At 39.5% G+C, this 25,278-nt stretch overlaps 1 long non-coding RNA gene across 10 annotated transcripts in view; it reads right to left on the reverse strand.

Annotated features, from left to right (window-relative positions):
- Positions 1-576: 576 nt before the first annotated feature.
- Positions 577-25,278, reverse strand: part of LOC123393978 — a 52,395-nt gene continuing 27,693 nt past the window's right edge. For 6 of the 10 annotated variants that reach the window (XR_006608788.1, XR_006608783.1, XR_006608786.1 and 3 more), the window contains 4 exons: positions 10,595-10,725; positions 9,924-10,058; positions 3,146-8,338; positions 577-1,174 (listed from right to left, as the gene is read on the reverse strand). This is a non-coding gene — a long non-coding RNA (uncharacterized LOC123393978). Of the gene's footprint in view, positions 1,175-1,630; positions 8,339-9,923; positions 10,059-10,594; positions 10,726-25,278 lie in introns of all 10 variants that reach the window. The other 4 variants (XR_006608789.1, XR_006608787.1, XR_006608782.1 and 1 more) reach the window with 4 other exon arrangements.

The following is a 25,278-nucleotide window of genomic DNA, read 5'->3' on the forward strand; positions in this document are numbered from 1 at the left end:
TATATATATGTACATACTATACTGCACATCTGAAACTGATAGAACAATGTAAGTTAACTGGAATTTAAAAACTTAAAGAACAGTGAGGGGTGCCTGCATGGCACAGTAGGTTAATATTCAACTCTTGGCTTTGCCTTAGGTCAAAACCCATAGAACAGGGGCATCCGGGTGGCTCAGTCAGTTAAGGGTCTGCCTTTGGCCCAGGTCATGATGCCAGGGTCCCGAGCCCTGCATTCGGCTCCCTGCTGAGCAAGAAGACTGCTTCTCCCCTTGCTCCTCCCCCAACACATGCACATGCTCTCCCTCTTAAATATATAAATCAATCAACCAATAAATCTCTTACATTTACCTATTAAATGAGCAAAGATTTATAAAAAGAGAGGAAAGGCCATATTTTGATGAAATGTGTGGAGAAACGTGCACGTACATACACCAATGACGGGAATGAATTTTTACAACTATACTGAGGACAATTCAACAGTACCTTTCAGATGCCCTAATATTGCTCTCATCAAACCCAGTAGTTCCAATTCCAGAAATTTACTGGGAAGAAATAATTAGAAATGTACACAGTGATTAATATACAATGTTTATTACAATTTTATAGGCAAAATTGGTAATATGCAAAATGTCCAGCAGCATTCAATTATCTACCTAAATTTTGTTAGATCCCTATGAAATACCATGTACCAATACTGTGTTTTCAAAGAATGGTAATGACATGGAAATACGTTATTTTCAAATAAAGAAAAATGGAAAACATGCAATATGATGTCAATTTTGTTTTTAAATTGTACATCCGAAATGAACAGAACACTGCAGGTTTACTAACTGAAATTAAAATAAAAATGTGAAAAACTGTGTTACAGAGATTCTTTTTTAAAAGGGCAAAAGGAAACACTCAAATGTTGAGTTGTTTTCTGGGTTGTAAGATTACAGGTGTTCTTGATTTTTTTATTTATACCTTTTTCAACAATGATCATCTGTTACTTTTACTGTCAAGAAAAAAAAAAGTATTTTTTAAATTCTGAAACAGCAAATAAGCCCAGCCCAAACCAGCCAAGTCCATGATCTTTTCTGTTGCCATCTTCAGTTAGAAGACCACACTGTTGTCCCCTGATGCCTGTTGTCCTCTTACTTCTTCAAGTACTGGACTCATTCTGCAGATGAACACCTGTCAAAGCAAGAGAGTGGCAGGATCTCTCCAAGGGCATGAAACCTCGAAGTTAATACTCGCCTGGTCACCCACAGGCTGATATGAGTAACAATCTCCATGACCTATGTAGGGAACTCTTTAAAAGCTGTAATACCCACATTACATAACGGGAAGTTCCCCTCTTCTGAATCTCTTCTAGGAAAGAATCTTTTACAACTTTTAGATATTCTATCATGCTCTGGAGATTGACAAATAATATGCTGAAGGGCTGACCTCTCAGTGTACTGTTTCCTTATGCCTCACCAGGTGTTAGGAGTTGCCTAAAACCATTGTGCTCTCCACCTCTATCCCATCCATCCCATATATATATATATATATATATACCTGAGATATCTGGTATTACTTGTGCTACCTCCTCTGTCCTCGACCCCTTTAAAACTCTGTCACTGATCCAGAGAGTTCTAAGTTGCAAACCTCGTTCTGGGCTGTTTCTCAATAGGGGTCAAGAGGAGTCTCCACAAAGGCAGCTGTACCTGAGAAAACGGCTTGGAACAGCAACTCTCAACACAAACAGCAACGGAAGTAGTGCAGTGCAACAACTCATCTTTAATCCACCTTAAAAAGTCACTGGTTTATGAAGCTGATTTCAGGGCTTCCTCTGGGGACATAAAGGATTTTATGACCTCCCTCACACTTTTTCCCCTCTTCCTCCATTACTAAGGGTAATAAGGAGTTCACTCCTATCTTCATTCAGTCACATCCAAGATCTCTCAGGTTTGTTTCCCTCATTCACGTAGGCTTCTAGGTCCAGTATCTACTAAAATGTCAAATTTTTGTTACTCCATTATGGGATTTCATGGCCTCCTTCCCTCTCCTTATATTCAGAGAAAAACATGAGTGCCACTCCACTCACTCACTGAGGCTTCATTCACTCATTCACAACAAGGCTCCCCCCAAGTGACGACTGTCACAGGTGGCCTGAGGAAGGGAAAGGAAAAGAACAAAACAAAACACCCGCTGAAACCCAACAGGGTTGGGCAGGGAATGAAAGGTGGTTAGGGAGAGCCAAGAAGAGCACTAGAAAAACTCTGAAGGAAAGGCAATACCCAGAATAAGATAGCAGATGGTGTGACCCAGGGTATCCTGAGGAATCACTGGGAATATATTTGAAAGTCACAAGACTTTCCACTTACCCTATGCCACCCATCCCCAAGAGAGAGAAAAGGTAACTTGGACTCCTAATCTTGTTTACTATTAATCCCTGAGGTATCTGTCCTTATGTAACATATGCCCTAAGACAAGTCCTGATTTCTGATGACTAACTCAGAAGGGGGGCTGGGTTAAGGCAAGCCCTCCTACCAGTATTCTGTAACCAGCTGAGACATCAATTAAATCCTGGAGCTGGGGTCTACAGGGTTGCCAGCCTTGGCTACAGCTTCTCTAGCATCTGTCATGAAATCAGGAGTGAGTGGGTATGAGGCTGATTAACATTAGTATTCCCCAACCACAGAGGCCAAGTAGGGCAAATTCAACGCCAACTCTAGCATTCATGACTATCTGGGTCTTAAGAAATGGGAAGGACGTGCTAATGAAAGAGTGACTTCTAACAGCATTCACTCAGGCCAGAAAAGTGCCATTGGGAGAAGAGAGTATGGCTTTGGTTTGCTGTCGCCAGTGGTATCTTAGACAAGGAGCAGAAGGAAAAAGTAGTAATAATATGAAGTACAGGGATGGGGGTTACTTTCAAGTCAGCTGACTGCCTTCCTTCCATGATGCTGGGGTCCTTTGCTGTTGAAACCCAAACTCTTCTCTGGTGGCCTATACCCCAGCATTGGGGAATCCAGCAATTTCTGACAATTGGAAACCTAACAGAGCAAGCCTTACACCTTATTTTAGGGATTTTTTTCCCCCTGGGAATGTGGAGTACTCTTTATGGAAGTGATAGTTCGTATATACACATATAATACAATTTCTGAACAGAGAAAATACCTGAGAGGGCTAAGCATGCAACTGAAAGGAGCAACCTGTGGTCTGGAGAGTCTCAAGAGGATGATCCCTCTGCTGAACCATGCTTTGTGAAGTTGAGATGAAGACAGGCTGTAGTCCTTGTCCGCTTCTTGCCTTTTCTTCTCCCCCCATGAAGTCTTCTACCAGATCCTCCTGAGGAATAAATATAAAGCAGCCCCAAAAGGAGGGGATGGGCTGTCTGAGGGCCTGGTCTCTCTATCACAGTGGCTCTAAACCTTCATTGAAATTTCATAACTCATGTGAAGACTGTAACTGAAGAAAAATGACTACATGCAATGTCACAGGGTTCAGAGAGAGACTCTCTTCTCCTAAACTTGACCTTCTGGGTCCTAAGGGACATTTTCTGCCTCAATTTCTAGCCCTCCTTCCCAACAGCACAGTGGTTCTCTATAGTAAGTCCACTAAACTGGACAATCCTAACCTCAGAGTGGTTTTCCAAAGTGGTTTTGTTATTCACCCATCGATGTGAGCTTTCTTTGATCTATCCTTTATCTTAAAAGCTCAAATAGATAACCAGACTGTCTTATTTAAGAGTTAATCAATATGTGTGTTTTTTCAAGTGTTGTGCCTGTTTTTGTTTTTTAAAGGACAGTACCAGCATACTCCCCAACTCAGAGGCTTGGAAGTCAGAGTACATTATGGAACAGCCAACACGAGCTTGTACCATGTAATAAAGTTAGGTCAATGTCAAGGGAAAATTCTGATCCTAAGGAAATCTTTTTATGCCACTTCAAGCTGCCCAGTCTGCTGAGGTGGCCACAGCATTCCATCAGTTCTGAGGGCCAGCAGCTACCCTAGCTGTCCTTGCTTGGGACCGCTGCTCATTCTCTCACACACCTGGTATGTGATAGACCCAAAGAGGGTAAATGGAGAGTACAGAGCAAGGTGCCAGGGAGAGAGCAGGAGCTCAGTAAATGAGGGGATCGTTTTAGCTGGGCCTTCTGCAAGCCAACACCACAGTGCAACGTGCAAATTAAATTTTTTTTTGGTAACTTCTAATAATCCCTGCCAGTCTTTTGCGGCTCCTACTACTATCCCGCCACATCCTTTCCTCTTTTGCACCTGCACCACTGCCATGAGCCAAGCTCTAACCACTCCTCAGGCACCAAAGCCTATTCTATCTGGCCCCCAGTGTTTGTTCCCAGTCCAGCTTCTGCTATAATCCTGGCTCACTTCAGTATTTATGTAGCTGACTATCTGACATCCCAGTTTCACAAGTATCTTGACCACTCCAGTTTTGAAATCTCTAAAAATCTACTCTCTGATTACAGGTCCTATTATTGCAATTTTCCAACTATTCCACACCCATCTTGATCACACCAAGTCCTGTTTGTATTCAGACTTTTGAGCTCACTTCTGACCTAACTGCCTTCCACATATAGCCTGGATTTCCAAATTCATTTCTGTGTAACCCTTCTCTTGCTAGCTGTCCACTCCTCAGTCAATGAAGGCTGGTCCTAGGCAATCAAATTTACTTGTGACAGTGGCCTAAGACCACTTTATAATTTCCTGAGTTTCTAATCATGTTTCAAACTGGCTTCTCACTTTAACTGAATGTATGATCTATCATTTAATATGATAGTATCCCACTTTAACATACCAAAAGGCCCCACTCCAGCCTTTTGGCCCGAATAGTCCTTAGACTCTGGTTTGTCTCCATAATCCTGTCCCGGGTCAGCTTCCTCTCCATCACTCACCTCAGCAATTAAAAATCTTCAACAACCCTCTCAGCTACTCTTCCTGACTCCTATCCCTACGCTCCAGTGAGGAGGTAAACTCCTTTCAACCAAGGCTATCAACCCTCCATTCCTATTTTAGAGGCACAGGTTTCACCCTCCCAACCTACATCGTTTCCCAGGATCTTATTCCATCTGCTATCGTCTTCCTCTCCCACATCTACAACGCACATCCCTTCTCAGTTCTTCCTGCCCTAAAGTCTGCAATTTTCTCCCACAGTAAAGGGGAAGCTTATATGACTCACTGTAGTGCCCTGATGGAATCGTTTAACTTGTATTCTAGTTGTCACATCTTCTAACAGAAAGAAGGCTTCTCATGGAACAAGTACAATTATTCATATGAAATAAGAAAAGAAATATGAGCCTTTTGGGTGGTGAACGGAAAGGGGAAGCCTACCTGTCAGTGTGGTAGGTAAGGGGATAGCTGAGGTAAAGTTGAAAGGGGAAACTGTGAATACCAGCCACAGGAGCAAACCCCAGACTGTGAGGATGAAGTTTCTGATCAATGATCACTTTGGTCCTACCCAGGGAGCAACCAGCAGCAACTGTAGTAGGGGCAGCGGCAGCGGCAGCCATGCAACATCTGCAAGTAGCCAAGACTAAAATGCAGGCATAGAAACAGAGTATTTCACGGAAAACATAGTATCAAATAAGACACAGATATGGCCCTTGTGCTGTTATGCCCCCCTCCCCCACCCTTGGCAAACACTGCTTATTAGTCATAACGCTCTTTCACACTGAACTGAGACCTGGCTTCAGAATCCTTTTTATAAACACAATCAAGGCAGGTACTCTCAATCAGTTGGAGATGGTACTTGAGATGAAGTAAATATATTTGCTTTCCTTGCACTACACAGAAAAGTCCTCAACAAAAGAATTAGAAGATAGGAGTAAGCTTCAGGAGAAAGCATATTGAAGACAGCTTGGACGTTGTAGGCAACTGGCGGGAAAAAGCTGAGCCCATGGAGATCACAGAGCAGGCGCCCAATTAATGTCTGTTGATGATTCAGTTTTTCATTCAACAAACATTTAATGAGGCCTACAATGTGCACGGGATTAGGCACCGAATACAAAGATGAATAAGGCACTGTCCTTGCCTGTAAGGAATTTAGAGTCTGGTAGACGAGAGCCATAGACACGGACAATGATAATACAACCTGATAAGTGCTAGGACACTTAGCAGGTTGTATTATATCCATCCGAGTAGGATTTCTTCAGAAGAGCACAACTCCAGGTTGAGGATGGATCCATGCAGTCCTCCCAGCCACCAGGGCGTGCTGTTGTCTCTGTCACATGGTGAGTATCCCAAAAACTAACAATGATAGCTATGATTTATAGAGTGCTTATGACATACACTTGACAAATATCCTCAAAGAAACCCTGCAAATTAATTATGATTAGATGAGGCAACTGAGGTTCAATGAGGTTAAGTAATAAACATGCCTTAGATCACACAGCTAGTAAGCAGTTGAGTCAGGTTTCAAGTCCAGTTTTGACCAACTCCAAAGCATTTTTTCTACATTTTTAGAGTAACCTTTATTCAGATGTAACACAACTTTTCAACAGGTTTCTATTTGGAAATAAGAGCAAAGGCAATAGATTAGTGATCAGGGCATGGACAAACTTCATCTGGCTTCCCAACCTATTTGGCAGAGAAGAAAAAAGAAGGCAGAGAATTGACGAATTGACTTCATACTAGCACACCATTGAAAACCTTCACATCAGTTTGTTATCCTTTCTTTCTCGAACCCCAAGAGTCTCATTGACAATGTAAAATATAATAAGCACCTCTTCTTAACTATCTTCTTTTAATCCTTTTCATGGTCAACAGCAGCAGCAGCAGCAATTATAGTTGATACAGTATTTCGCATACTTCAGACTCATTCCAAGCAATTTACACGAACAATTCCATAAATCCTTACAAATCATTGAGATCACCCCCTCCCCAAATCATTGCAAAAAAGATTATTACCCCTATTTTACGTAAGAGAAAGTCAAGTACCAGAGAGGTGAAAAACCATGCTTGACACCACACCGGTGAATGTAAGAGCAGATCTGAGCCTAGGCTATTTAGTCCCCAGGCCCAAACTTTTACTATTCTGCTTTGCTGTCCTACTCAGAGCTCTCTTTCCCATCCCTTCTTCCCCTTACCACCCTCTAGGATGGCTACTTACACAGGGTTCACTGAAAATACCTAAGGTCTAATTAAATATAATTTCCTGTTAATTGTTCTAGTCAAAGAGATCCATTCCTTGAATTCCCAAGGTCACTCCTCTGAGCCCTGGGTGGAGAATTTTCCAAAGGACATGTTCCTATTGCTTTGAAAAAAGAGAAAACGAATACTGCATGTACAGATTTTTGATTACTGAATGTATTTTACTGGGAGGTAAGCATAAACACTAAAATCCCTAAGCAAAACAGAACTGAGACAGTAACAATAAGTGCTGTCTCTTCCCTCAGGGGGTCTGAGAGATGAGAGCCTCACTCTGACTTTGGGTGACAGGTGGCAGTGAGGGAGAATTGCTACTGGTGAGAAGGATCAGGAACTAAGTAATCCTATGAGAGGTCTGCAGCTGTTCAGACGTCCTTCTGAGACTCAACATTTCATACACAGCTGCCATCCCAAAAAGAAACTTGCAAAAAACAGTACAGTCAAGCCCTGTTTCAAAAGAAAACAGCAGCAATGCTCTTCCAGAAAACATGAGAGGATTTCTCATAAAGGCCAGGGATGGAGATAGGTGATTGCACATTTGCCAAAGTCTGAGAGCCTTAATTGCCCCCTCTATTAGTTTTCCCATGTTCTCTTATGTCCATGTTTGTACAGCCTCTCATTAAGAGGTTAGCTCCATTCCTCCACTCCCACTCCTTCTGGCCTTAGGTAATTTATCATCTTACCTACTAACTTATCTCCCTGTCCAGTTCTGAGTATCTTCCAGAACATACTCTAGAATACTGCCAGAGTGACCATAAAAAGCATCTCCTACTTAAACACTCAAAATGAAATCCATATTTCATTGAATACTACGTAAGGACCTAGTGTCAGCCCACGTCTGAATTTTAGGAACTACTTGTAGTCCCCCATGTCATCATTCTATCTCCAATGTCCACACCTATGTTTAACAGGTACTTCCCTGTCTTCTTCCTAGTCTAGCGTTACTTCTTTTAAGCCACTTAAGCATCAGTTCCTCCAACCTCTGGCATCTCTATACTCAATCAAATGATTTCTCTTCTAAACCCCATAGTATCTTGTACATACCTCTATTGTAGAGCATACCATACTGTTGTAATTATCTGTGTACACGTCGAACCCTCTCACTAGACTGAGAACACCTGAGGGCAGGGACTGTGCCTAAATTCGTCTCCATAGTCCCATCTCCCAGCATAGTGCCGCAGCTCAAAAGGCAGCAGAGAGAAGAAACTAGAGGTGCAGGAGAGAGAACAATAAGGCAGTATTTTTTAATTGGGGTACAACACAAATATGCTGATTAAGTTGAAGCTGAAGAAAAATATATTTCCACTCAATACTGCACAGAAGTCTTCCAAGAAGAGACAAGCTGAAGGTCTTCCCGTCGCTAATTGTACCGCTCTACTGGAAAAATTAAAGGCCAATTGTTGGGTATATTTTAGAAGAACCTAAATTAGGATCAAACTGAAATCAGCTGGTTTGGATATAAGGTTTTTTAAGGTCCCTCCATCTCTGAGGTTCTAAATCTGCAACCTATGCCATATTCAAGAGAGCCATCATGCTGAGCCTATGTCATACACCCATGAGTGACTAGTGGCTCCCAGGATCGTGACAGGGGCTGAGGCTTCATTCCCATCCATACCAGACTGATCGCAAACTAACAACATAACCCATTCTCTCATGCCCTGCTTCCCAGGTGTCCCTTAAACCCGGAGCAGAAAACACTTCAAATGTTTTCAGGGCTACCAAGAAGGATCTCATGACCCAAAGTATCTTGCACAACCTGCTCCCTAAAGCCTTAAGTTTTCTCCTTAAACCCTAGTGCCTCTGATCAATGCCTGTTAAAATGACATTTAATCTAATGTGGTGAGTCGGCATTTATCAAGTGTATACTAAAGGGTGGATAAAAGCAACACAATCCTTCTGTACCCTCAGGAAATCATTTAGCCTGACCTTCTCCTCCCTCCAAAACAAATCAAAGAATACCTACAAAATACACTGGTTTTTAATTCTGGTATTCAGTTTCCTCAACCGCAAAATATGGAGATTGTATTGAATGGTCTCCCAGAGCCCTCTTACCCTAGAGAAACTCAGAGTTTCTAAACCCATGTTTTTCCACTTATAAAATAAACATATGAAATCTGTTCCTCCAAATTCACCCAATTTTTACGAGGGTCAAATAAAACCATGCTTGTGATAGGTTTCTACATGATGAAGTGCTATACAAATTTAAGGAATTACTCTTATAAATTAATATATACTGGAGGAGATATATTGTGGATTAAGATATACTGGAGAAGTATGCTCTGCCATTAATTAGGTGAATTACCTTAACAAATTTATTCTACCTCCCTGGGATGCCTCAGAAAGTACTCAGTTTCATTTGTCCTTACTGAGATAGTCAGAATCTCAGAAATAAATGTGACCTTTAAGTGCATGTAATCCAACCTCTCTCTCATTACAGTGCAGGGAGATTTTCAAATTCCATTCCAAGTGGTCACAGAGACCATTAGGTACCACTTCCGAGAATATTTATATCTTTGGACAGTTCTTATATCTGTTTATCCATTCATTAGAACTGCCTTCAAAAGCAGCAAAAACCAACTATCCCTGACTCTACAAAAGATCTGTAAATAGATTATCAAACTATTTACTTTGGACGTGTTGTCTCCCACAATCTAAACAGCTCTAATTCCTATGATGCTTCTCATAGGATCCATGTTCAAATCCCTCTGAGAATCCTGGATGTTCTTTAGCTCCCTCTCAGAGAGTTGCTCTTAAGACTGAAACAAAACATCAAGTGGAATAGGACTCTTACCTCTCTGATTCTAAACTTCTGTAGTGAGAACACAGTTAGCCTTATATTGGAGGGCATGAAGGTCTTCAATGGGTACATATCCTGTACACAATGGGCACTGAGTTCCCAGAAGCTTGCAGGATGGAGGAAGCACTTCTAAATGGGAAAGAAGAGGATCAAAGGGATGCTGACAGCACTAAAAACAAATGGTCTACTACATAATTTCCCTATTATTAGACATCATCTCTGTAATTAATACAAAACAAATAAGGCAGACTCCTAGGGTCACGTGGAAGAAATGTTACCATCATATAAAAAATATATTTTGTTATGATCTTTTATACTGAAGAATCTAGTCTATGCAGATGACATCTGTACTTTTTGAACAGAATCTCAGTTCCTAGGACATCTATTTCTTCCAGAAATTAAGGAAAAATAATGAAGATAACATTATCTAGAACAGATACACCCAAGTCTGAGTGGCTCAGTTGGTTAAGCAGTTGCCTTCTGCTGGGGTCATGATGCCGGAGTCCTGGGACTGAGCCTCACATCAGGCTCCCTGCCTGGCGGGGAGCCTGCTACTCCCTCTCTTCCTGCCACTCCCCCTGCTTGTGTGCTCTGGCTCTCTTTCTGTCAAATAAATGGATAGAATCTTTAAAAAAAAAAGAATCTAAATAAGAGGAGAAACATACCACATTCATGTATGAGGAGATTATAAAGACGATAGCTCTCCAAAAATTAAATCTACGCATTCAATGCCATTCCAACTGCAATTCCAATGGTAGTCATGGTGAGGACTTGACAAGTTGTTTCTAAAGGTCTCCTGGAAGAATAAGTACATAAAAATAAAGCCATTTTTTTTTAAAGAATGAGGGACTTGCTGTACTACAGTTATTAAGAACTAGGCATGTACAAAAGAATAGCAACCACACTAATCACAATGTGATAAAACAATATATTTTATATATTATAAAATATGTGCTCTCTGTCTCTGTCAAATAAATAAATAAAATCTTTAAAATAATGTAAATTATGATCAAACACACTTTTAAAAAGATTTTATTTATTTATTTGACAGACAGAGATCACAAGTAAGCAGAGAGGCAGGCAGAGGGGGGGGGGAGCAGGCTCCCTGCTGAGCAGAGAGCCTGATGAAGGACTTGATCCCAGGACCCTGAGATCATGACCTGAGCTGAAGGCAGAGGCTTTAACCTACTAAGCCACCCAGGCACCCCTGATCAAACACACTAAACATACAATTAAACAAGAACACCACTTATGAGATTCAGCCAGTACTACAGAGAACCTTATGTTCTTATTTATTATAAAATAATGAAAAAGAATTACTCAGTAAACATGACAAATATAATGGAAGTCAAACAAAAGTGAGAAGAGCACACAAAGAATATGTGAATAGATTAATGGCCAAAACTTGCCAAATCTGATGAAAAAGTATTAATCTATATACATTATGCAAGAAGATCAGTATATGCCAAGAAGGATAAACTCAAAGACATTCAAATCAAATCTAGACTCATAATAACCAAATTGTCAAAGTGACTTCAGAATCTTGAATGCAGCAAGAGAAAAACAACTCATCATATGTAATGGATCTTAAGTAAGTTTTCATAAACCACAGAGACCAGAAAATAGTGGGATGATTATATTCAAACTACTGAAGGAAAAAGACCGTTGACGGAGAATTCTGTATCCAGCAAAACTATCCTTGAGAAGTGAAGGAGAAATGACATTCCGTGATACACAAAAGTTAAAAGAATTCAGTGCTAATAGACACGCCCTCAAGGGGTACAAAAGCGTCCTACAGGCAGCAAAGAAAGGACACTAGACAGTAACTCATATATACATGAAAAATAAAGAGGACAAGTACAAGTAACTGCATAAATTTAAAAGACAAAAAAAATCTATTTTTATTTGTAACATTTTTTGCTCATTTCTGACTTGAAGACAGTAGCATAAACAAGTAACTAGAAAATTACCTTGAGGTATTTACATTAGATACAGATGTAATTTGCATAATAGTAACAGCACAAAGAAGAGGGGAGGGAACAAAGATATAGTGGAGCTAATTTTGTACACAATTGAAATTAAGTTGATATTAATCTGAAAACAATTATTTTAAGTAAGATGTTCCCTGAAATATCCGAGCAACCATGAAAAGAGTATTAGAAAATACAGTACAAGAAACAAAGGAATTAAAATGGTACACAAAAGAAGGCAGTAATAAATGAACAGAGAAACAAAAATTCTTAGACACACGGAAACAAACTGGAAAAGAACAGACATCAGTCCTACATGAGCAGTATGTTTAATTACATTAAACATAAAAAGACACAACCAAATCTGACTCAAGAAGAAAAATCTGAATAGACCTATAAAAATACATATGGTAATTAATCTATATAAGTCCCAAAGAGTCCTTGAACAGATGACTTTAATGGTAATAGGTGAAACGTTTAAAGAATACCAATCCCTTGCTTAATGTTCCAAAAAAAATATTCGAGGAGACACTTCCCAACTCATTCTATGAGGTCCACATTAGCCTTATAACAAAGCTAGACAAAGATAAAATGAGGAAAACAGAGCAAGCTACCTTTTGAATATAGATTTCCCAAAAATGTCCAACATAACAGGAGCAAACTAAATCTGGAAATGAAAGTGATTATATACATGACCAAGTCAGATTTACCTCAGTAAAGCAAAGTTGGCTTAGTATTGGAAAATCAATGAATCTAACACACTATTTTTACAGAATAAAGAGGAAACCTCATGATCATATCAACAAATGTAGAAAACATTTGAAAATTTCATGACAACCACTCATGATTTAAAAAACCAAAAACCTCAACAAACTAGGAACAGAAGGGAATTTTCTACACTTGACAAATGGAATCTACAAAAACTGTACAGCTATCGGGGCACCTGGGTGGCTCAGTTGGTTGGACGACTGCCTTCGGCTCAGGTCATGATCTTGGAGTCCCGGGATCAAGTCCCGCATCGGGCTCCCAGCTCCATGGGGAGTCTGCTTCTCCCTCTGACCTTCTCCTCGCTCATGTTCTCTCTCACTGTCTCTCTCTCAAATAAATAAATAAAATCTTTAAAAAAAAAACTGTACAGCTATCATTTTAACTGATGGAAAAAAGCAAGTGTATTTTCACTAAGACAATGAAGCCTGCTCTTGCCAATACTGTATAGGAGGTTTTATCCAGAATAATTAGGCAGAAAAAAGAAATAAAAACCAATGAGATTAGAAAGAAAGAAGTACAGTGATCTGTATTTGTAGGGGATATAAGCTTATACATAAAAATCTCAAGGAATCTACCAATTAAAAAAAACCCCATACCCCACCTAATATTAAAACTATTAGAATAAAAAGAAGCAACTCTAGTGAGTTCAGAAAGCTTAGAACATACAATATCAATTAAGAATAATTTTACTTTATACATTAGCAATGAACAATCAAAACAAAATAACAATTCTATTTTTAATATCAGAAAATGCAGAACATTTAGAATAATTTTTATATGGAAATATAAGACTTCTTATTCTGACAATTACAATGTTGAAGGAGATTAAACACTATATGAATGGAAAGACATCCCATGTTAATGGACTAAGAGAACAACAGTTAACATGGCAAAACTCCACAAAGTGATCTAAGGTTAAATGTGATGTTCATCAAAATTCCAGCTCTTATTTTATAACCATTGACAAAATGATCCTAAAATTCATATAGAAACTCAGCGTCCAACAATCATGAACCAAGCTGGGAGGATTCATACTTCCAGATTTCAAAATTTACTATAAAACTAAAATAATAAAGACTGTGTGATCTGGATATAAGGATATAGAGATAAATGAAAAAACTCACAGGCCCCAAATAAACCCTTGAATTTAGAATCAATGGATTTTCAATATAGGTATCAAGATAATTCAATAAGATAGTCTTTTCAATAAATGGTGGTAGGACAATTATATATCTAACATGCGGAAGGATAAAGTTGAACTTACACCTCACAGCATATATAAAAATAAATGCCAAATGGATCAGACCTCAATATAATGGTTTCTTTGTTATGACACCAAATCAAAAGTGACCAAAAACTAGATAAAATGGATTTCATCAATATTAAAAATTTACATACTGCAAACAGGAAAGTTAAAAGACAACACAGAGAATGGAAAAATATTTGCAAATCGAAGTACCAAATAGGGGTCTATTATCGAGGTATAGAAAGAATTATCACAACAAAACCACAAAAAAGACAAATAACCCAATTCTAACAAAGGATTTGAATAAACATTTCTGCAAAGAAATACAAATGGCCAATGAGCACATAAAAAGTTGCTCAATGCAGAAATAGTAAAAACCAGTGAGATACTTCACATCCACTAGGATGGCTATTATGAAATACCAAAAGTAACAAGTGAGAATGGGGATAAGTTGAAATTCTCATACATTGCTCGTGATACCGTAAAATGGTGCAGTCACTTTATAAAGTTTGTCAAAATTACTCACATTATAATAGAGTTGTCATACTACAAAGCTATCTCACTGCTAAGTGTATGTATACCAAAGGAAATGAAAAGATGTTCACATGAAAACTTGTACACAAATGTTTATACCACTATTTGTTGAAAGTCAAAAGGTGGAAACCCAAATGTCCTTCAAGAGATGAAAAGAAATGAAGTTAATCCATAAAGTGGAATGTTATTCAACATAAAAACGGATGAAATACTAACATATACCATAATATGGGTAAACCACCAAAACATGCTATGTGATAGAAGATGTCAACATAAAGGCTACATATTGTAGGATTCCATTCATATGAATGTCTAGAACAGACCAACCCACAGGGACAAAAGTTAGATTAGCGGTTGCAGGGATTGCAGAAGAGGAAAATGAGGAATTACTGCTAATAGGTATGGGGCTTCTTTCTGGGGTGATAAAAATGTTTTACAGTAGTACAGAAATGATGATTGTACATTTCTATGAATATATTAAAAGGCACTGAAATGTAAAAAAGTAATTTCATAGTATATGAACTATATCACAGTTACTATTGTTTTTTTAAAAGAAGTTATTTGCCTTATTCAGAGTTACACTGATTAGCAGGGTTGCTTAAATAGACATGTAATCTTTTTTAAAAAAGATTTTATTTATTTATTTGACAGAGAGATCACAATAGGTAAGAGGCAAGCCAAGAGAAGAGGGGGAAGCAGGCTCTCTGCTGAGCAGAGAGCCTGATGCGGGGCTTGATCCCAGGACCCTGAGATTATGACCTAAGCCAAAGGCAGAGGCTTAACTCACTGAGCCACCCAGGTACCCCAGCATTTAATCTTTTAAACCATTTCATCCTATGACAAAATTGAGAGGACACTTGTTAGCTATAACCCTACTGACAAGTTGCCGCCAAATAGTGGTTACCAGTATCCTGGCCATGAATGCAGGTAAGTATTTGTCAAAGTATCAAACTGCCCAGTATGTGTAGGCATAACATGTAAACATGTAAGTAAAGATTAGAGATAAAGGAATACCACACAGAGATTAGCCCTGTCATTGAAATATTTTCATCCACTAGGAGACATAAGTTTTCCAGTGACACCACGAAGTCAAAAGATGATCCCATATTTCAACTGGGCTAAATAACGATCTAGTAGTGAAGTGGCAGAGGCAAGACTTGACAAAGAGTCACTACAGAACCTCAAAACCAGAAGGTACTCCATCATTTGAACACAGGTGGTAAGAAAATCTTAGCAGGACCATATCTACAATACAGAGGAACTGCTGAGTCGACAACTAGACAACATATATTTCTGGCAACAGACAGGAAAATCTGACAGCTCTCAACCAAACAAGACAGTGAAATACCAAAACTTTCTTAATGTGGAAAAAGTCCAAGACTTACCAAATATATTTGATTACCTTGGTGACCATGGTTTAGATGGTCTATTCAACAAATGACGGCTCACCATGCTAAAATTCTGGGTACATTTTTTTGATTAAGTGAATTATGACAGTTTAACAACTCACGGACCTATGGTTCAACTCACGGACCTATGGTTTCGTAACATGACAAAGAACAGTCCTTCCAGAACCACTCAACCCATGGTTGGCAGATCCTAATGCCTAATGTTTTACTAACAGACAAAATTCCAGGCAGTCAACTAAGGGGACAAAGGTAAATAGTTAATACTAAACAGTAACAGCTGAATAGTTACTACTACTAGAATATACTCAATCTACATAGCAATACTGAACTAAAAGTAAACAATGAACAGTTAAACACGTGGAGCACTGTAATGTGCTGGGCAACACAGGTGCCAACACGAAAGCACAATAATTTGCAGCAAATTCTTTAAAAGCCTCATCACATTGGCATAGAACTGAGGGATTCTGATGAAATGCAACCAGAAGACCCTCATAAGCTGGCATGTAATGCCACCCCTAAAGGAACAATGCAGAGCAGACCATCAGGAACTCCATAAAGCCAGACTGTTATTTCAAAGCCTCTAGGCAGCATCGTCAAATAAAGGGAAGAGGACTGAAGTTAAAGTACAGGACATTAGTAACACAAGTTAATGTAATATGGAAATATGTGAAAGTATAGCTATCCAGGTTTTTGATATCTATCCCAGTGTCTGATCAGAATGCCAAATTTCCCATAGAAAGCTGCCACCTGATAGGAGTCTATATTACTGCACCACAAAATATGGTTAATGTCTCAGTATTTTGAAAAGTGGGTGTCCAACCTGTAATTTTATTGGGCAACATGACAGTACTAATTGCACAGGATGGAACTAGCCCAACTCGGTAATAGGTTTTCTAATGAAAATTAAATACTGCACCTAAAAACACAGTGACTGGTGTATCGCTATGTGTTTATACATGTATGTATGAATACAGATCCAAAAATCAAAAGCCCTTAAGAAACAATTTTTTTAATAATTTTTTTTTAACTAAAAATTTACTAGGTCTAAACTTTGGAGCAGAGCTGTGCACCAGAAACTTCCAAAGGACAAGGTCACAATTACATATAAAAGATTTGCTTCTCCTTTGTCCACACAGAAACCCAAATTAGAAATTCATCACAACCATATACATGGCAAGATAATCCTTTGCTGAGTTTAGCTGCTGACTGGGTGTTAAATCCTGTCTGAAGAATCAATTCAGGGGTGCCGGGTGGCTCAGTGGGTTAATGCCTCTGCCTTCAGCTCAGGTCGTGATCCCGGGGTCCTGGGATGGAGCCCCACATCAGGCTCTCTGCTCAGCAAGGAGCCTGCTTCCTCCCCACCCCCTCTCTATCTGCCTCTGCCTGCTTCTGATATTTGTATGTCAAATAAATAAAGAAAGAAAGAAAGAAAGAAAAAAAGAATCAATTCAGCTAGAAAAATAACAGCAGCACCATGTCTGAGACGTGTATCCTACTTCAGGACCGTGATTCTCCAGTGGTGGCTGTCGGCAACGCAACAAAGCAGTGTCTACAAGAGCATGCTCAGGAGGGGCAGATGGATAATTAGAAGAGAGGGATGGCGGTAGCTTACTTTCTTTTCTTTTTTTAAAGCTTTTATTTAAATTCCACTTAGTTAACTTTGTCATATTTTTCAGGTGTACAACACAGTGACTCCAGACTTTCATACATTACCTGATGCTCATTGCAAGCACACCCTTTAATCCCGATCACCTATTTCACCCATGTGCCCACCGACCTTTCTTTCTGGTAACCATCAGCAGTCAAGAGTCTGCAAACTTTCAAGAAAACAAAATATTCCAAAAGCATTTACTAAAAAACCTACTAAACTTAGCTGCACTACCAATGTAGGGAACTGGCTGTAAAATCTTAACTTTATGAAAATGTATGTAGTATGTCTTAAGCAGCAGACTGCTGGAAAGGAACAATAATGGCTACTGACTGTGACAGATATTCAAGAACTAAAAAAATACAACGCAGCCCATCAGCAGATAGTTGAGAACCACATGTTTAGAAGAACCCCGGTTGGCTCAGACCCAAAGTGCTAGCACTGTACTAAAACAACGTCCTCTTCACTTGCACGAAGACTGTCCTTAAAGCCAGTGTGTGGAGATGCAATTGTAATCGTTTGGTTCCCCCAGAGAAGGGGCAACACAGGTGAAAAAGCTGTATTAGAACCCTTTCAGACAGGAAACATGCTGAAGATAGGAACTCAGACTAAACAGGCATTAAAAGAATTCCATCACCTAAAAGATTGGTCCATATTTGTTGATGGCAAACTCCCACCTGGAGTTTTGCTTTTTATCTCACTTGAGGAGAAATCAATATTGTCCTGAGGCTATTCTAACTTATCAGTATTGAGGTGTGATGGAGGCACTTCACCATATGCCGAGCAGTTCTAGAAAGGACCTGTGCATGGAGGGGGTCCAGGCCAGACTACAGGGAGACCTACATGTTTCTGATTCACATACTCTAGTGCAAAACAGGCATGGAGCGATGAAGGTAAACAGACCTTAACTTCCAAGGATGAGAGATCTTCACTCCCAGCATGGGGCTTCTTTTAATCATTAAAAAGGCCAAGCGCGAAGCTTGAATCCCAGCCACACTCCAAGGACACAGTAGTAAGTATTCCTCCCTCTTTGTGGGAAGCTTGCCTGGTTTGTAGTTAACCCATGCATAAAACTAGACACTTTTCAGTTAATAATGCCCCTTTTTCCTTCTCTCTTTTGTGGAGTCTAAAACTGACAATTCAGAAGCTGGTTTTATTCCCACCTCTGCCAGTATCACTTTTAAAGCTTAATACGAACCAATCTTTTTGACAGGTAATTGATGGTGAGATGTGAGCCATGAAATGAAAAGGAAGCTTACGGGGACCTTTTAAAGATGAAGCACAGTAAAAGCACCTCATCCAAAGGACAGACAATTCCTATATAGAGAGGGTACTGAATACAAAGTGCACCAGGCATTCTGGCTGGCAATGATCAAAGATTACCTTTATCACGTTATTGGCATCAAAAAGCATTTTAGGCTAAGTGTTCCACAAACAAAAGGCATCAGGCTCATCCCTCCTCCCGAAGAAGGCAGGGCTAGTTGTTCTTTTTACTGCAAAACTGTTCCGATGATTCTTGGGGTCAACGCCTACAACCACCCTTCTGGCAAAAAGCCATGTTACTACATTCTTTACCACATGCTCTCGCCCTAACATAAGGTATGGGATTTCTTAAATCCTTTATTTTGGAATCTCATCCAAGACCTCCTAACTTAGAGTACACCCTGCACTCCTAGACTTAGTTAAAAGGCAGTAGGGTAGGGTACCTGAGTGGCTCAGTGGGTTGAACTTCCCACTGTTGATTTCAGCTCAGGTTATGATCTCAGGGTTGTGGGATTGAGCCCCGCATTGGGCTTTGCACTCACTGGGGAGTCTGTTTGAGATTCTCTCTTTTCCTCTGTCTCTCCCCTGCATCTTTGCTCTAAAATAAACAAATCTTTTTCAAAAAAGCAATTTTTAAAGAGTTCCTGACCTTCCTAGGATCATAGTCACCACCAGACAGTGAAAAGGACCTCATTTTTTTTTTAACCCACAACTAAAGCATCATTGATAAAGAAGAGAGAGGGCCTATAAAGAAGAGACTTTGGGGCCAAAATGCCTGATTCTGTGACATTTGGGGGCAATGTTACTGAGCTAACTGACCTCAATTACCCCATCTGAAAAAATAAGGGATAATATTAGAATATACATCCTGAGCATTAAAACCGAGTTGATGCAGATGTACAACAGTGTGTAATACTTACTGTGTATGCTCAGTTAATGTGAACTGTTATCAAAAGACTACTAAAAAAAATACTGCATAAAAATGGAATGCTGCCTGAAACAGAATAAGTAAGGGACAATTAAGCAACAGTGAAATGAGAAAAAAATTGTTGAATTTAGTGAGAAGTGCTGGAAAAACTAATTAAAAGGGTAAAATACTCTTATGATCATTTAAAGTGTGTCATTTCGTGAAAGAGAAAGGAACAGAGCCATCTCATTACACAGGGCTGTCTTGGAAAGCAAAGAATAGTGGATGATAGCAGGGCACAGGATGATTGTTTGCGAGAGGTGAGAATGAATTCAGTGTGAAGAGATATAGGGGGTATATGAACAATATCTGCACACAAGCAGGGGGAGCAGCAGGCAGAGGGAGAAGCAGGATCCCCACTGAGCAGGGAACCTGATGTGGGACTCAATCCCAGGACCCTGAGCCAAAGGCAGACACTTAACCAACTAGCCACCGATCCCTCCCTATGGAATCTTAGCACCAAATTTATATTTGGGTTATGTGCTTCTATATCACTATAAGAGATTGTTCTACATATTTCTTTCATTTTTTCAGCTTGCATCAGGCTGTTTTTCTACAATATGCGGTCTATATAACAAGACTATTGACTTATGCATGTAGAGACTATCTGTGAAATTAGGAACAATACCTGTATCTGGAAAGAAGTAAGACTGAGGACTAGAAAACTACGGGTGGGAAGGAAACTTTTAACTGAATTAACTTTAGTAAAAATTGAATTTTATACTATTTACCATTTGCACGTATTGTTTTTGAAAAACAATCTATAAGAGGAAGACTAGAACATTTTCAGAGGGTAATTTAGCAACCCAACTAATCAAATTGTAACAACTATCTACTCTTAAAAAAAAGAAAACAACTATCTACTCTTTACTCATAAATTATGATACAGAATTACTAGTACAAGTACCCAAAAACAACTGTATAAGATAAAAAATATAAATAAATGTGTAGGGCGCCTGGGTGGCTCAGGTCGTGATCTCAGGGTCCGAGGATCGAGTCCCACATCAGGCTCTCTGCTCAGCAGGGAGCCTGCTTCCCTCTCCTTCTCTCTCTGCCTGCATCTCTGCCTACTTGTCAAATAAGTAGGCGTCTCTGCCTAGTCTGTCAAATAAATAAATAAAACCTTTAAAAAAATAAAAAAAACATAAATAAATGTGTAACACATTGTTTGCATTTAGGAGATGATACATATAGTATCATATATATGTGTATTGGTACTGTATCCACACCAACATTTATTCAATAGTTAATGAGCATCTACTACATGCCAGGCAGTTTTAAGAGTTGGAATCACATCTAAAAGTACAAAAATCCTCTGTCTACAGATGCACAAACCCTTGTATATATATCAGCAAGAAGCTTATATATCAGCAACAGCAACCAAGCTGCCACTAGGCTGCCAAATTAATCAGGCGTTATAGGAAAATACACCAAAGCAAGTTGGCAGGCTACCTTATATAATTCCAACCTAACTGGAGTCTCAAGTGTTAATGCTTAGCGGACTCCTACAAATTCTAAAATACACCTTTGATCTCCATGACTCTGGTAGAAATTCACTGGTTTTAAGAGGTTCATACAACTTGTTGAAAGTGGTTAAGTCTATAGCTTACGTTTTAGCAATGTAATTTCAGATCCAGGGTGCAATGCTTATATAATATGATATAACAATTATTTGAGCTCAGGTACTGACAGACATATTGTGTAGTCCCTTAACTAGAAAATAATCAATCCCAAAGTATCAAATTATCAATTAACAATCATTCACTAAAATTACTACCATTCTGGGTCAAAGAAATGCCCAAGGAGAACTTAAGTCAGACACTTGACATTACTTCAACAGATTTTTAAGTTTCTACAAAATGAAAATAATCTGGAAATCACTCTAGGGTACCAAAGTACCATGACTCCAGGAGAAAGAAATGGATGATGACCAATAGCTTAATATGGAATAAAAGTGGGCAAAATTTTATCTAGGAACATCATGAAAAAGGCTACATTTATGAGTGACATGATTCCTTGTGCAAAATTATGGTAATTTTAGCAGAACACCTAATGTACAAAATCAGGTCCCTTGGAACCTCTAATAGTTTAAACTTAAGCCCTAAAAATATTATTTGGTGGCTATTATATATAGTGCTAAGTCTGTTAGCAACAATATGGATGAAGCTAGACAGTATAAATGCTAATAAGTAAAATAAGTCAGAGAAAGACAAATACTACATGTTTTTACTCATATGTGGAAATTAAGAAACAAAACAAAATGAAAAAGGAAAAAAAAAAGAGACCATAAAACAAACTCTTAACTATAGAGAACAAATTGATGGTTATCAGAAGGGGAGTGGGTGGGGAATGGATGAAATAGGTGAAGGGGATTAAGAGTACACTTACCTTGGAGGAGTCAAGATGGTGGAGAAGTAGCAAGCTGAGACTGCTTCAGCTAGCCGGAGATCAGCTAGATAGCTTATCTAAAGATTGCAAACACCTGAAAATCCATCGGCAGATCGAAGAGAAGAAGAACAGCAATTCTGGAAACAGAAAAACAACCACTTTCTGAAAGGTAGGACCGGCGGAGAAGTGAATCCAAAGCGACGGGAAGATAGACCCCGGGGGGAGGGGCCGGCTCCCGGCAAGCGGCGGAGCAACCGCGCACAAAATCAGGACTTTTAAAAGTCTGTTCCGCGGAGGGACATCGCTCCAGAGGCTAAACCGGGGCGAAGCCCAAGCGGGGTCAGCGTGGCCTCAGGTCCCGCAGGGTCACAGAAGGATCGGGGGTGTCTGAGTGTCGCAGAGCTTGCGGGTATTGGAACGGGAAAGCCGGCTACAGAGACAGAGCCGACAGTAAGCTCGCAGCTCCGTGTTACCTTGAACCGGGTCGCAGGCTCGGTGAGCTCGGAGCGCGGCCGGAGGTCAGGCAGACGGGAGTAACTGGGCGCTGTTCTCTGAGGGCGCACTGAGGAGTGGGGCCCTGGGCTCTCGGCTCCTCCGGGCCGGAGACCAGGAGGCCGCCATTTGTATTCCCGTCCTCCGGAACTCTACGGAAAGCGCTCAGGTAACAAAAGCTCCTGAAAGCAAACCCGAGCGGATTACTCACCCCAGCCCCGGGGTAAGGGCGGTGTAATTCCGCCTGGGGCAAAGACACTTGAGAATCACTACACCAGGCCCCTCCCCCAGAAGATCAACAAGAAATCCAGCCGAGACCAAGTTCACCTACCAAGGAGTGCGGTTTCAATACCAAGGAGAGCAGCAGAATTCCAGAGGAGGAGAAAGCAAAGCACGGAACTCAAGGCTTTTTCCCTGTGATTTTTTTTAGTCTTGCAGTTAATTTAATTTTTTTTCTTTTTCATTTTTTTTTTTTTTTTTTTTTTTTTTTTCTCGCCTTCGGGTAAAATTTTTTTTTTTTTTTTTTTTAACTGTTACCTTTTTCTTTTTTAACGATTTTTTACTAGTTTATCTAATATATATATATATATTTTTACATTTTTCTTAGGTGTTTTTCTTTTTTTAAAAAAAAATTCTTTTTTTTTTTTTTTTTTTTTTTTTTATTTCTTCCTTTTTGAACCTCTTTTTATCCCCTTTCTCCCCACTCACGATTTTGGATCTCTTCTAATTTGGCTAAAGCATATTTTCCTGGGGTTGTTGCCACCCTTTTAGTATTTTACTTGCCCCTTCATTTACTCTTATCTGGACAAAAATGACAAGACGTAAAAATTCACCACAAAAAAAAGAACAAGAGGCAGTACCGAAGGCTAGGGACCTAATCAATACAGACATCGGTAATATGTCAGATCTAGAGTTCAGAATGACAATTCTCAAGGTTCTAGCCGGGCTCGAAAAAGGCATGGAAGATATTAGAGAAACCCTCTCGAGAGATATAAAAGCCCTTTCTGGAGAAATAAAAGAACTAAAATCTAACCAAGTTGAAATCAAAAAAGCTATTAATGAGGTGCAATCAAAAATGGAGGCTCTCACTGCTAGGATAAATGAGGCAGAAGAAAGAATTAGTGATATAGAAGACCAAATGACAGAGAATAAAGAAGCTGATCAAAAGAGGGACAAACAGCTACTGGACCACGAGGGGAGAATTCGAGAAATAAGTGACACCATAAGAGACGAAAACAACATTAGAATAATTGGGATTCCAGAAGAAGAAGAAAGTGAGAGGGGAGCAGAAGGTATACTGGAGAGAATTATTGGGGAGAATTTCCCCAATATGGCAAAGGGAACAAGCATCAAAATTCAGGAGGTTCAGAGAAATGCCCCTCAAAATAAATAAGAATAGGCCCACACCCCGTCACATAATAGTAAAATTTTACAAGTCTCAATGACAAAGAGAAAATCCTGAAAGCAGCCCGGGAAAAGAAGTCTGTAACATACAATGGTAAAAATATTAGATTGGCAGCTGACTTATCCACAGAGACCTGGCAGGCCAGAAAGAGCTGGCATGATATTTTCAGAGCACTAAACGAGAAAAACATGCAGCCAAGAATACTATATCCAGCTAGGCTATCATTGAAAATAGAAGGAGAGATTAAAAGCTTCCAGGACAAACAACAACTGAAAGAATTTGCAAATACCAAACCAGCTCTACAGGAATATTGAAAGGGGTCCTCTAAGCAAAGAGAGAGCCTACAAGTGGTAGATCAGAAAGGAACAGAGACCATATACAGTAACAGTCACCTTACAGGCAATACAATGGCACTAAATTCATATCTCTCAATAGTTACCCTGAATGTGAATGGGCTAAATGCCCCTGTCAAAAGACACAGGGTATCAGAATGGATAAAAAAACAAAACCCATCTATATGTTGCCTCCAAGAAAACACATTTTAAGCCCGAAGACACCTCCAGATTTAAAGTGAGGGGGTGGAAAAGAATTTACCATGCTAATGGACATCAGAAGAAAAGCAGGAGTGGCAATCCTTATATCAGATCAATTAGATTTTAAGCCAAAGACTGTAATAAGAGATGAGGAAGGACACTATATCATACTCAAAGGGTCTGTCCAACAAGAAGATTTAACAATTTTAAATATCTATGCCCCCAACGTGGGAGCAGCCAACTATATAAACCATTAATAACAAAATCAAAGAAACACATAAACAACAATACAATAATAGTAGGGGACTTTAATATTCCCCTCACTGAAATGGACAGGTCATCCAAGCAAAAGATCAGCAAGGAAATAAAGGCCTTAAATGACACACTGGACCAGATGGACATCACAGATATATTCAGAATATTTCATCCCAAAGCAACAGAATACACATTCTTCTCTAGTGCACATGGTACATTCTCCAGAATAGATCACATCCTCGGTCCTAAATCAGGACTCAACCGGTATCAAAAGATTGGGATCATTCCCTGCATATTTTCAGACCACAATGCTCTAAAGCTAGAACTCAACCACAAAAGGAAGTTTGGAAAGAACCCAAATACATGGAGACTAAAGAGTATCCTTCTAAAGAATGAATGGGTCAAACCGGGAAATTAAAGAAGAATTGAAAAAAATCATGGAAACAAATGATAATGAAAATACAACGGTTC

Source organism: Mustela putorius, unplaced genomic scaffold (genome assembly GCF_011764305.1).
Source record: "Mustela putorius furo isolate JIRA1106 unplaced genomic scaffold, ASM1176430v1.1 tig00001114_pilon_pilon_pilon, whole genome shotgun sequence".
NCBI classification, from domain to species: Eukaryota; Metazoa; Chordata; class Mammalia; order Carnivora; family Mustelidae; genus Mustela; species Mustela putorius.